This window comes from Lottia gigantea (genome assembly GCF_000327385.1).
Source record: "Lottia gigantea unplaced genomic scaffold LOTGIsca_73, whole genome shotgun sequence".
Classification (NCBI taxonomy): Eukaryota; Metazoa; Mollusca; class Gastropoda; family Lottiidae; genus Lottia; species Lottia gigantea.
This window is the reverse complement of record NW_008710453.1, coordinates 245,085-258,214: the sequence shown is the minus strand read 5'-3', so window position 1 is coordinate 258,214 and position 13,130 is coordinate 245,085.

Below are 13,130 nucleotides of genomic sequence, written 5' to 3'. Positions count from 1 at the left end.
GTTGAATTTCATGATTGGACTTGAAAATGGATGCCAAATGAATTACTGGAGTAAGCCCATATGTACGGAGCCCCTAAGGCGCAATTGTAAACATATTTATTTATTATTTCGTTTAAACGAAATAATTATTTCGTTTATTAATTCGTTTAAACGAAATAACATCATTTAATTCGTTCAAACGAAATAATATTTCGTTTAAACGAAATAATATTTCGATTAAACGAATTAATTATTTCGTTTAAACGAAATAATAAATAAATATGTTTACAATTGCGCCTTAGGGGCTCCGTACTTATGGGCTTACTCCAGTAATTCATTTGGCATCCATTTTCAAGTCAAATCATGAAATTCAACCTTCTATAACTTTTTCCAGAAAAACTTTCCAATATATCTGACTTATACAATATATCATTACCATAAAAATCTTGAGCTAGATAAGCTGAAAGTACCACTACATTTTACCATTATCCGCTTGATTATCACTGCACACAAAACGCACAAAAATAGGCATGCAAAATCCGAAAAGAAAGGTAAGAGGATTTCTTAGATAGCACGGACATACAATCCTTTTTATAAATGTTTAATTGGAATATGTTCTATATGTCTATCTAGGTAGCTATTTCCTTTGAACTCTCTGGGTAATATCCACGATGACTACTTACATCAACATAAATGACCTTGTGACGGTAGTTTTATAATCCGGAAAATATTGAAATTCGTGTTGAGTTGCCTAATTATGGTAGAATATTTCGTTTAACAACATATCAACTCAGCTAGCTTGACTTTCATTGCTAGTACAAAAAAGAGAATTGATGTGCAGTAACGCATGTTTAATGTTTCTATGTAGCTTTATATAGAGTACGGTTCAGATTCAACCACGCGCCTTTGATTTTAATCCTAGTTGATTAGCATTTTTCGTTACAAATCTTTCCGGTATGTACTTGACGTGGTACTTTGATTTGATACCGATAAATTGTTTGAAATGGTAACGCCTCGACGGCCTCGCATAATGGAACAAAACCATTACTTTACTAAATGAATGGGGGCGAAGTCTGTCTTCAGCATTAGCTTGATAATTACCAGTAAGACAATAATATACTAGAACCAAATGACAACTTGAGAATAATCTTATGTCATAATCCATTTATTGAATATTATAACAGAAAATGTTGTTCACCATTAACCAACTACTAAATACTCAATAATTGCTATTGAAGGAAACAATTGATACCGGTATGAAATAACAACCCGCCATTATGACTGTGTTTATCTATATATTTGATAAATCTATTTACACAGTAGTCATCAATATCACTCATATAACCGTCCATTTGAGGACGAGCTGTAGCATAACCATGGATGCATAGAAATCTTTAAATGACGTCATTGGTACGAAAACAAGTATTGATAATATTATATATAGACCACAGATTTTCAAACACAGGAATAGACTGTTCATTTTTGAAGAACAATAGGATAGGATACAATATATCAGAAATAGGGGCTAATTACTCATCTCTATTTATGTAATGTGTGGTACATAGGTACATAATTATGATAGCGCTGTCATATGAAAAAAAATGATTTTACACAGAATAACAGTTTCATTAAAATTAGATCAAACTTAATAAGCTTTCATTTTTTATAAATAGCCACTTCAGGATCTAACGACAGCCCTCTTGAACGTTCATCAAATTAACCTTTTGTCCTAACTCGATGACTTTTGCTTTAACTTTCTACCCTCGCCATCGCTGGCATTTTGTGGTTTGGTGTTTATCAGGTTAGGTCAAGGGTTTATTTGACGACCGCTCAAGAGGGTTGTCGTTAGACCCTAACTGATGTGGGTACATTGAAAATAAAAGCTAATAAAAAAACGGAACGAAAGTTTGGTCTAATATTAGACTGCACGGAATAAGTAATTTAGAAACAACCAAAATCGGAAAACTCAAATATAATTAAGAACCTGAAAAAGAACAAATGACATTCAATTTAAAAAAAAATTAATGTTTGTGTTTAAATAACCTTATCAAGTCAACAAGCCGGCAATAGTACAACAGATGGTCACTTTATTTTATGTGACCAGATGATGCACCATGTAACAATGGGAAGCAAAATGGCCACCCATCCTCCCTAAGGACACATTTTGGTATTTTACACCAACAAGTTTGTACAATGCGGCAGATTCTCGGAAAATGATGTTCCGGGTGCTCAGTGGCTGCGCCATTCCGAAACTGGATGTACAAATAGAGAGCAGACTGACTTTAGGTGGGGGGCAACTGTCAAGTTTGAAATTTAAACGGCGGTTATAAGGTGTAAAAGCGTCTGAGTGGGTTCTTACCCAAGAAAATCTATGAAAAATAGAATTAAATTGATGCATTGATACACACATATTCTGTGGCAAAACCGTATAAAAGTGATATTTCTAAATTGTTAGCAATGAAGTTGGGGTACAATAATATTTTGGAGTGTAAACCGTTCTTCTAAGGGACTGCGAACTAGATATCTTCTGTGGAAATGTTCCAGGCTATAATATAGCCAATGTATGGGTTATCAGAAATGAATTATATAGCAAACAGAAGATAGCTGAATCGGTTTTATATTCAATTTAAAACTAGAGATCTTTATGATAGATATTATTTTATAATATAGCTTGTGCATTCCAGATCGACATTACTAGATTGCTTTTCTATAGACAATAACCACTTGGGATTATTGTTTACCACCATTAGCCACATAGCTTCCCACGGCGCGACTAAATTAAAGAACTGTCTTACGCAGATAACATCTTAATAGTGTGCTCCTGTTAACTTGTACGAGTTATATTCAGTTTCCTGCAGACAAAATTAGAAATATTGGATTTATATTATAGGCTTCATGTGTAAATATAGCTTCCAGTGGAAATTCTTAAGAGGTAGGTTTTGCATTTTTATTTTGGCGATTACGAGACAAAGCTTTAGTTTCATTCAATAAGGCGTTTAGTCGTTTAGTGTACTTAAAGCTGTGCACGTTATAGATCCCACCACAAAACTCGTAAAAGAGTTCGCTTATGCCGCTTTTCTGGCACTTTCCTCCAAAGTACACTGTACAGCGTTGCCCAGCAAAATCAGAAACGTTGAACGTATTTTTTTTTTGTTCCTGATAGTCACATCAATCTACTTTCAGCTAAATTTAGCTGTTAACGTTGGATTTTTTTGGCGGACTTCTGGATGCCAAAGCTCCGAATCCCGCTCAAGGACAGAACAACTTCCGCAGAAAGATAGAACATAAAAGTACTTAAAATGAAAAATAGGGAATTAAATAATTTTAAAATGGAACATATAAGCGAAATTTCTTAGCTTGAAGCAATTCCATTTAAAGTTAAAAATTAACTTAATACATACAATAATTGCAAGATGATAAGACCAGTTCGCTCATTTTCAATTAAACTTCCTTTTTCCTTGGAGACATGATGACGTAGAAGAGGTTATATTTGTCACCATTAGATCGTGGTCTTGATGGAAATTATTTTCTCGTATTCTACCTCTTGGGAATTTCAAACTTTTGATGGACGATTTTACAAATCATTTACAGCAGGTCTTGCTCGATTTCTTTCTTTGAATATGGAATAATTTTCTCTTTGCTAGACTCCGACAAGGCAATATGCATTTATTGAATTGAATTAAAGAGAAAAGTTAGATAGACAGAAAAGGAAATCAAATACAAGGTTGTTTGGAGTCTGGATTATGCAAAGTCGTTAGGCGATACATGAGTTTGTAACACCATCTTCTATTGTACAACAACTAATACTCGAGTTCGTGCCACGAGAGACCTGATAGAGAATTTTGAAGTACAGTCGAACTTGTATTAAGCATGCAGTCGTGGAACCTTTTGAAAGTGGTCGCTTAATAAATACTAAGCTCATGAATCAATGTAAACATGTTTTGTAAAGTCCACTTATATAGATTGCTTGCCAGGCAAGGTAATATACGCCCACTGGCAGCTTTGATTTTAAATAAAAAAATATTTGGCAGTACAATAACAATTACCAGTATGAAATATTCAACTCTCAGACATACACTTCTTTTGAACTTTTTAAGGCGATACTGAATAATATTATCAAAATCTGTCAAGAATTGGGACTTCTAGACTGATAAAACAGTCTAAAACTTAAACGCATTTTTAAGAACAAGGGCAAAAATATTTTTCGATTTATCTGATTTTCGATAGGGTTCATCCTTGGGTGATTACATACACTCACACCAAGTTTTGTGCCTTCTAGAATGTTTACAAGCTAAAATTGAAAGCGTTTTCAAGAATAAGGGCAATAACTCATACTAATTATTTTCGATCTTTCTGATTTTAAATAGGGTTTATCCTTGGGTGATAACAAACACTCACACCAAGTTTCATAAAAATCCGTCAAGAATTGCGACTTCTAGAGTATTTACGAGCGCATCAAGAACAAGGGCAATAACTCATACTAAATATTTTTCAAATTTTCTGATTTTCAATAGGGTTCATCCTTGGGTGATTACAAACAACCATATCAAGTTCCGTCAAAATCAGTAGAAATTTGTGCCTTGTAGAGTGCTTACGAGCAATTGTGGACGGACGGACGGACGGACATGGGTGACGACAAAATAAGCCCCCAATGCATGTGGGCGTATTAAAAGTAACAAGAAGGGCAAACTCGCTCTTTCGATAACCATGTTGCCACTTTGCGACTGCGTTTGTCGACCGTCCTTTCTGAGTGTTCCCACAGCGATATTGGTTTTCTTAAATTTAATTAAGATAAAATTATCCCGTATGCATCAATGAAGAAACCTTTTGAACAAGAGTTCAAATTTAATTAAAATTAAGTTCTATGAGGTAATGTTTGTAAGATGGGTGTTCCTCCAACCATTTGCATTACTTTAGGAATTTTAAAACACATTTCAATGTTACGATCCTGTAAATTTGGATTTCATCAGTAACCATTTTCGTAACATTGTCATTTGAGATACTCACTTTTGTTGGACATATCTTTGGATGTACTACATCTGCACAATGTAATGCTATTACCATGACTCCAATAGCCGCTTCTTTTCTTGTTTGTAAATGTAGCGATTTGATTGAATTATACGCTAGAAAATACCGCCAATCAGAGGTTTCTATTCTCTCTGTCGAGGACACTGATTGGCTAGATTCTCTTGCGTACAATCCAATTAAATCGCTACATTCCGTGATATAAGAAAGGCGGTTATTGGAGTCAATGTAATAGCTTGACATTGTGATTATGGATGCACTATGGATATTGCTCACAAGACAGGCGGCCAGATAATTATGTCGTTATCTTCAGTTAAAATTTAATAATGGTAATAACACAATTCATGTGTGCAATTTTAAATGTTAATGCTTCTTCAGATTTCAGTTTTTCAGACAAAAGTCTCATCGTCTGTAGGTCAATCCGTTATATCATGTCTCATTTTTGTTATTTCTTACTTTATTGCGACGATTTCTTAGAAAGTTCAATACACATTTCAAAGATTTTTTTTGACAAAATGTCACAAGGTGTAAATATTAAAAAGAAAATACTAATGGAATGAGTCGAATAGGCATTTTTAATAAAAAAAAAAAAAAAAACACAGCTAACATAGCTAAGTATACAATTCTATTAGTCTCAATGGAATTTTTATCAAGAATAATCTAAAAATGGTTCCGGCACACATTTACGCGAAATATTAAAACACATTTGGAAAGATTTACATCAACGTGTTAATCACGAATGGCTTTGAAACATTCTCGCACTGCTTTTTACAAATGATGGAAATTCATTTATGGCCATATTAGATAACTTCATAAAACAAAATTTGAAATGCAGAATGTGATGGAACATCCGATAGTATCTATTTTCGTCACTCACAAAAACTCATCAGAAAAATACGAAATTAATTTCCATCGACCACAGATTGGTATCTTGTAGTAAAATGTGTTTATTGAATGTAAAATAAAGTTGTCGATAATGTTTGATGGGGTATTGGATAGTGAATACACTGTTAAAATAGAAGGTCTATATTCCACTAGACTGATTAATACGTTCTTTTCAATGCTTTAACCAACCGTAAAAACGATGATGCCAATTTCACGCGGTTCTCAAGGTTGTGATTTCTAATTTAAGTCTCGATGGTCAAAACGATTAATATCAAATATTGGATTATGGGTGTTCTGTGAGGGATGATTGAAACGTTTAAAGGCAATAAAGGAATTTGAAAATGTGGCTCTGCGTATAACACAAACGACACTTCCGGACCCTACCCCTTCATTTAACTTTTAAGGCAATTATTAGTCTTTGTTTTTAAGGCTTTACCAGCTATTTAAAATTGAAATTCAGCTATCTGCATCACTAAAATAGTGATGGTTTAAAGGCAATAAACTGCAGCTTTAAAGGATAAGGATATGGAAAAAATGTGATCCCTTAATCTTGATTTTCCGTTAAGGTAGCTCTGCGTATATCAATTTCGAAACATATGGTTTGTAAAAATTTCAATTCAAACTATTTAAAACAATAAAGGCGCTGATTAGTAAGGCTTTGCCAACTAATAGAGCTCAATTCAGCTATCAGTATCACATTTCATCTGACTTAAGGCTCGCCTTAAAAGGAATAATAACGACGGAAGAGGTAACGGTATACAATAACTGTCTAGATAGTAATTCACAAACTTGATGCAGTAACATAACGGCATTAGCAATATCGGCACACTTTTCAATTATGGTATCAATACTCCTTAAACAGCACCAAACTTATCAGTCAACCCTCAAAATATCGATAAAGTCACGACGTTCTCTAAATTGTTTTTGTGAATAAAGAGAAGTAATTTGAATGGCTCTGAACCGGGTCACTCGATCAATTCAGTTCATTATTATTCCTGGCAAGCTCTCTTTCTTGTCACATTGTATTAAGTATTGCCTTTTTGGATGAAATAAAGATCCTTTTCAATTTAATAGTCGTGTTTCTAGGTCACCCTTTATATCATTCCGATATTTAATATTTTCTTTGTCACCCCAACTCTAACCCCGATATAAGAAAACCAGTTAATTGGTCTATTACAGTAGTAACTTTTGTATGGAACACAATTTATGGGCCAAAGTTTAGGGTGACCCGAGATAGATGGAATATCAGTAATTAATAAGATTTTGGAAGGAGAATAAAAAAAAGAAGTTGCCAAATACGTTCAATTCTGGTAATTTTCAGTGTATCAAGGGATGTAACTCCATAAATTTCTTTCGGATGGTGCTCAGATTTGAACTCATCCATCATCTTCTGAAAATGAAGCCACGCTAAAAATTTGCTCGGTATCTGACAACAACTGTGTTTTCTATCCTGTTTATTGACGTATTTTCAGTATATCATGAGCTGTAACTCTGTCAATAATTTTTGGATGGTGTTCAAATTTGAACTCATCCACCATCTTTTGAAAATAAAGTCACGCAACAAATTTGATATAAAAAATCTGACCACAATTTTGACCTCAATTGCGTTCACAAGAAACTTTATAACTTTGTTTGCCCTTATCAGTTATGCTGGTCGGATTAGCTTACTTCGAAGAAGTGTTTGATCGTTCGAATGGGACACTGAACTGAGGCTTTTGTGTTAGAGGTCATACACGTTAGAAATCCCTTGACAATTGAACAGAGAAACACAGTATAGAGTAAAGCTGCGTTCATACCATAGCACATTGCTCATATCGTCGTTATTATAAAATCATAAAACTTCCACTCTGCACTCGAGCTATTTGCTTCACTTAAATGCTCGTCTAATACATTAGTGAACTCATTTCATAAATACAGATACAATCAAATCAGTTACTAGTTATTCAATTATATAGTTATCAAGGACACTGGTTTTGACATAAACCATAACTCGATAACAACGTTTTCGACGTTACATTAACCAGACAAATTATATAGCCATTTATAAACATGTGTTTTTATTTTTTAATGTTTGTAGTTTAATGTCGATTAGGCTCAGCGTAGTAAAATAAGGTTTGGTATAAACTCTAGGTGTTGTGCTTTTTGCTGATATAGCCGATGGAGGTCGAAGATACTATGTCAATCTATGGCAAATCCTCAGTACCCTTAGGTCAGGTGAGCAAACAAGCGTCGAACTAGCCCACACCCGCGACATCATGTGGCTAGCCAAAATATTTTGGCCCTATACAGAGAAAAGGGCCAGCTTAAAAACATACATGATCTGTTTAAAGTTCGGAGCTACTATATCAGTTTCTCGCAAAAGGTCAGTTGTTTAAATTATGGTTAGCGAACAAGTTTTCAACTCACAGTCTTGTAGCGGGCCAAGATATTTCTGTCCTATACGGAGCAAAGGGTTAGCTTTATAAAAAGGAATTGTGCTTACATTGCTTATATAAGTAGACGTACTATGTCAATCCGTGGCAAAATCTCGTTTACCTAAGTTAAGGCTAGCGAACAAGCGTCTTACTTACCAGCCCGTACCCGCGACTCTCAGTCCAAATATTTTTGTCCTGTACAGAGCAAAGGACCAGCTTTATATAAAAAAAGGAATTGTGCTAACTTTGCTTTCATAAGTCGACGTACTATGTCAATCTATGGCAAAATCTGTAGCGAGACAAGATATTTCGGTCCTGTGTAGAGTCAAGAATTGATGTTCAATAACATTAAATACTTCACAAACATTTACATCATATGTCGTTTTATATCCAAACAGGTAGCATAGATGGTTATTTTTGACATTCCTAAAATTTTTGTCCTGAGTTTCTGGTTACCAAAATGTTATTCGATTTGATTAACCAAGTTTCGACCATTCACCTTAATAAAATTGTTAAAAGTGGTAACATATTATAAAATAGCTTCGGCGACCGTGCATCGGCATCTTTCTCTCCAACCATCAAGTTGTAGGGACTACTGGTGAATATGAACTTTGATTGTCTAGGCACGTATAGTCGCAATTGAACTTTGATCCTGTGGTAATAATTACACAGCAGAATGCTAGTAATGGACGATGATAGTTCATTTAATTACAGATAGTAATTGGTAACAATTACCCTGAGATAATTATATACATGAAGTAGGTTTATATTGCCCACTAATTTAGTGTTGTGTTGAATTGTATTCCATTAGTTGCACTGTCCCACAAGGGTGTTTATAGTAGAGCTGGCACATATATCAGTGAATCGTTGTATCGCGAGACGACATGTCACGATACGCGTATCGTATCGCGACGATCGAATTATTCCAATTCCAAGTGGGGAAATTTTATAAGTGATTTTATGATATAACAATTTTTGTCACTGAAATTGTTAGAAACGTTTTATAAGACTGTGGACGCTAACCACTTTTATCAAATATATTACCAAATATCACAGTTATAAAGTTATGAATTAATATATATAGAAACTTTGAATATAAAATGTTATATTTCATCTCATTAACCCATATCGCGATATGTATCGTAGCATGACCCTCGTATCTCGGTACGTATAGTATCGTGGCATGATTGACGATACCCAGCACTAGTTTATAGTGAGGTAGTGTATGTTTGCTCTATCGGAACACCTGATGATACCCTGCGACTGGTTTGTTGTCTGTCAGTATGTTAGAATATGCTCATTTGTGTATATTTCATTGCAGTATAACTATTACTAAGAGAAAATGTTTTATTTCAAGTCAAGCTTGGCTGAATACATGGATGCTGTATTATTTGTAGTGTAAATTTATTCAAATATCCAAACCCCACTCTTTCGAAATATGTCACTCCAATACTTTGTCGATTTCTCTGTTTTAGTTACGAGGTGTCATACAATACAAACCATGCATACAGTATGAATGAAGAGAAATATGTGAAAAAGTAAAGAAAAGGCCAAAATGGACGAAGGAAAAAAGTCCCTGAAATTCTGACTGTAACGTGTGCTTTGCTGTTTTTTGGGAGGGGGGGGGGGGGATTTAATTGAAATGATATTGAAGAATAGGCATTGCTCGAAATTCAGGATTTAAAGGAGCACCTTCACTATCCAGTTTCAGGAACAGGAATTGTTTCATCGTGGAAATTTGAGCCTTCAAATCCATGTGTATCCATAATTATTCACGTTTGAAAGTTCAAATTCGACTTGAATTTTAGTGAGACTATGCCATATATAGAAAACACATGGGAATAGACAGTAAAATTTCTTGTTTGAGGTATATTTGAAGAGACTATTTAAGACTGTTAAAGCACGCACAATAAAGAACAAATTCAATACCCGAAAATGCTGACTGTTTCCTTCTAAGCTCTTATTACTCTTAAGTTTTAAAATTGGCCACAAGGAGAATACAACAGCCCCCTCTCCCTTAGAATGGGTTCGAACTTTTTCAATTTCTGCAGTCGCCACTACGGCTGGCTTAACCCAGGTTTTGTTTGGTTCACTTAGCCTCAAGAATTCATTGAGTCCGATACATTAATGTTACACAAATGAGTTAAGTGCCTAGCATATCTTTAACATTGCTATGTCTAAATCTTTATGTTATCTCTGTCGGCTAATGAGATTTCAACTACTTTTTATTGCCTTTCAACATCTGGGATGTATTAGCCACCTTGTTTCACCTGTAAACTAAACCATTAGTAACCCTAGAGCCTTATATATCGAAAACACGCGAAAAACTTACAGTATTAAAATAGTATTAATTAAACGAGTGGACAAATGTTGTTTATCAAGCCTTTGGGCAAAGTAAATTTGAATGATTTACTGAGGGCGAAAATCATTGGAAAATATTTCTAAGCTAAAAGTTTAATTTCATGCTCAACCATTAAGAACACCCCGACTTGATTTGTCAAATCGATATATCCCATTTAAAAGAGGTTTTTTGAAATGAAATTCCCAAAAAGTTTGTTCTTCGTTTGGTTGAAAAGACTTGATATATCTATTCTGTGTCCCTTGATGCACACTTCAAGGCGTTTACACCTTGTCATAATCAAAAAGGTGAACGCAATTTCATTGCACTATTTCAAAATGAAACTCTCTTTAGGGCACAATTCTTGATCGATTCATATTTGTCCCGAGATCTACGCTGAGATTTTAGAAGCTCTTTCGGGATCACAAAGTCAATTTTTTTTCATTTCAAAAAGATTAAAGATAAAATGAAATGAAAATCTGAATAGGGCACGTTCGTTTAGAACACTGTGTGACATCGTCCATCATCATTAACCCTATCAAAGTCAAGAAAGTGAACTTCATTTCATTTGATTTAACAGAGGTTTTGTGGTAAAAACAGAGCGTGAATCCATATAGAATACACGGTTGGTTCTTTTGTTGAAAAGATTTGGTGCATGTTATTGCATGGCGGGGATTTAAACCAAATCATTACAGATGATAGTTTATCATTTATTTTGTTGATAAACTTCCTAGAATCCCACGAGATAAAGCTAGCATGTTTCAACAAATTATTGATAAAGGCATTTCGTTCCACCATGTCTGGAAATTTGATGGATTTGTACTAACATCATGCATATCATCTAATTTCCATTAAAATATAACCTCAATTTAAATTGGAGATTTAAATTTGAAGTCAGATGTATTCCCTCTCGTGTTTCATTTCAGTCTGATGTTATCGGCTATTTTTAAGATAAAAATCACAGATTTAAATTAAGTTTGATACAAAACGATATCTGTAGTGATTTCCATATCTAAATGTTTACAAGAATTGCATGTTTTCAATGCATGGGGGATAATTTCCTGTCGAATTATCTAGAAATTTGATTATTTAATTGAATTTGGAAATGCCAGAATCGAGTATTCAATGGTCACTAAGGCATTCTTAACATCATTTTAGTTCATAACTGTGCTTTAATTAGTCTAGCGGAACATTTCCAGATAGATGACTATTCACACGCAATGATGTGTAATAAGTGTTTAGCATTATAATTGAATAACACTCATTACGAATCAAGTTGAAAACTTCAATTTAGCACATTTGTAAGAGAGTTCTTGAGTTAAAAATCTTAATTCGGTATTTACGAACGGATATTGGATTCTTATTTTTATGCTTTTCTGCAGTTAAAGTGTATTTAAACATTTTCTTGGCGAAGTAAGTTAGAGAAGTCACAGAAAACACAGGATTAACAAATGGAATAGCACCTTCAAAATGTTAAACTATTACGAACTGCATCTTATAACTTAACATCTGTAGGCACTGTTCGCAAATGCAGCGATTCGATTGGATTGTATGCTAGTGATTACAGCCAATTAGAGACCAGACAGAAAGACTATAAACCATGAGCCATAATGTTTACAAATCGTTCTCTCGGGGACCCTGATTGATGTATTCTCTAGCGTACATTCCCATCAAATCGATGCAAGAAAAGTGCCCAATGATGTCAAAGGATTAGACGCAGTTCGTAATATTTTGACATTGTAAAGACGATGTAAAATTAAATGCGCAACTCTTTATTGGTTTTAATAGGACTAGTTTTGAAAATTGAATTGAAAAGTACAGGTCAGTATTATTTCATATGTTTTAATACCGGATTTTAACCAATTTTGTAGGCGAAAAAGACACCAGATTTTCATTCTGTGATGGTTAGTTGAAATTGTGAACTGTTGATCAGTTGTTGCAATTATTTAGCAAGTTACATCCCTTTGTCTTCATTTAAATACCCGTAATTCCTTAGTATGTTTTTCCTTAATTGTTGAGGAACTATAAGTCAAATTTGCATTCTAAAAAGTGACTAGAATAACTGCAATTGAAATCAAACAAGACTAAACAACAAAATTTCTAAAACTAGGTAGGAGTAAAAAATACGTAAATGCAAATACTCGAAAACAGCTGACAAAATCAGGAGAAATAATTGTAAAAAATTGGGCTCCTCAAACGAAAAGTACCATCAGGTGTTTCGAAAAGAGTAAGCATGGACTGCTTATACTAAAAATAGAAGGTATATATAGAACATCAAAGACAGTTTTTACAAAGAATAGAATAGAAATAATACTGCTAGTTATAAATTGTTGCCAAAACGACTATAAAAGAACTCAGCAAAGACGTTAGTGAGTTACCTGGAATGATACCTGCAGTGTTGATTACTCTAGTGATGTTATGTTAATTAACTGAAAGTATTTGACCCTGTAAAATCTAGTTATAGAACCATTTGACTACTTATATGATAA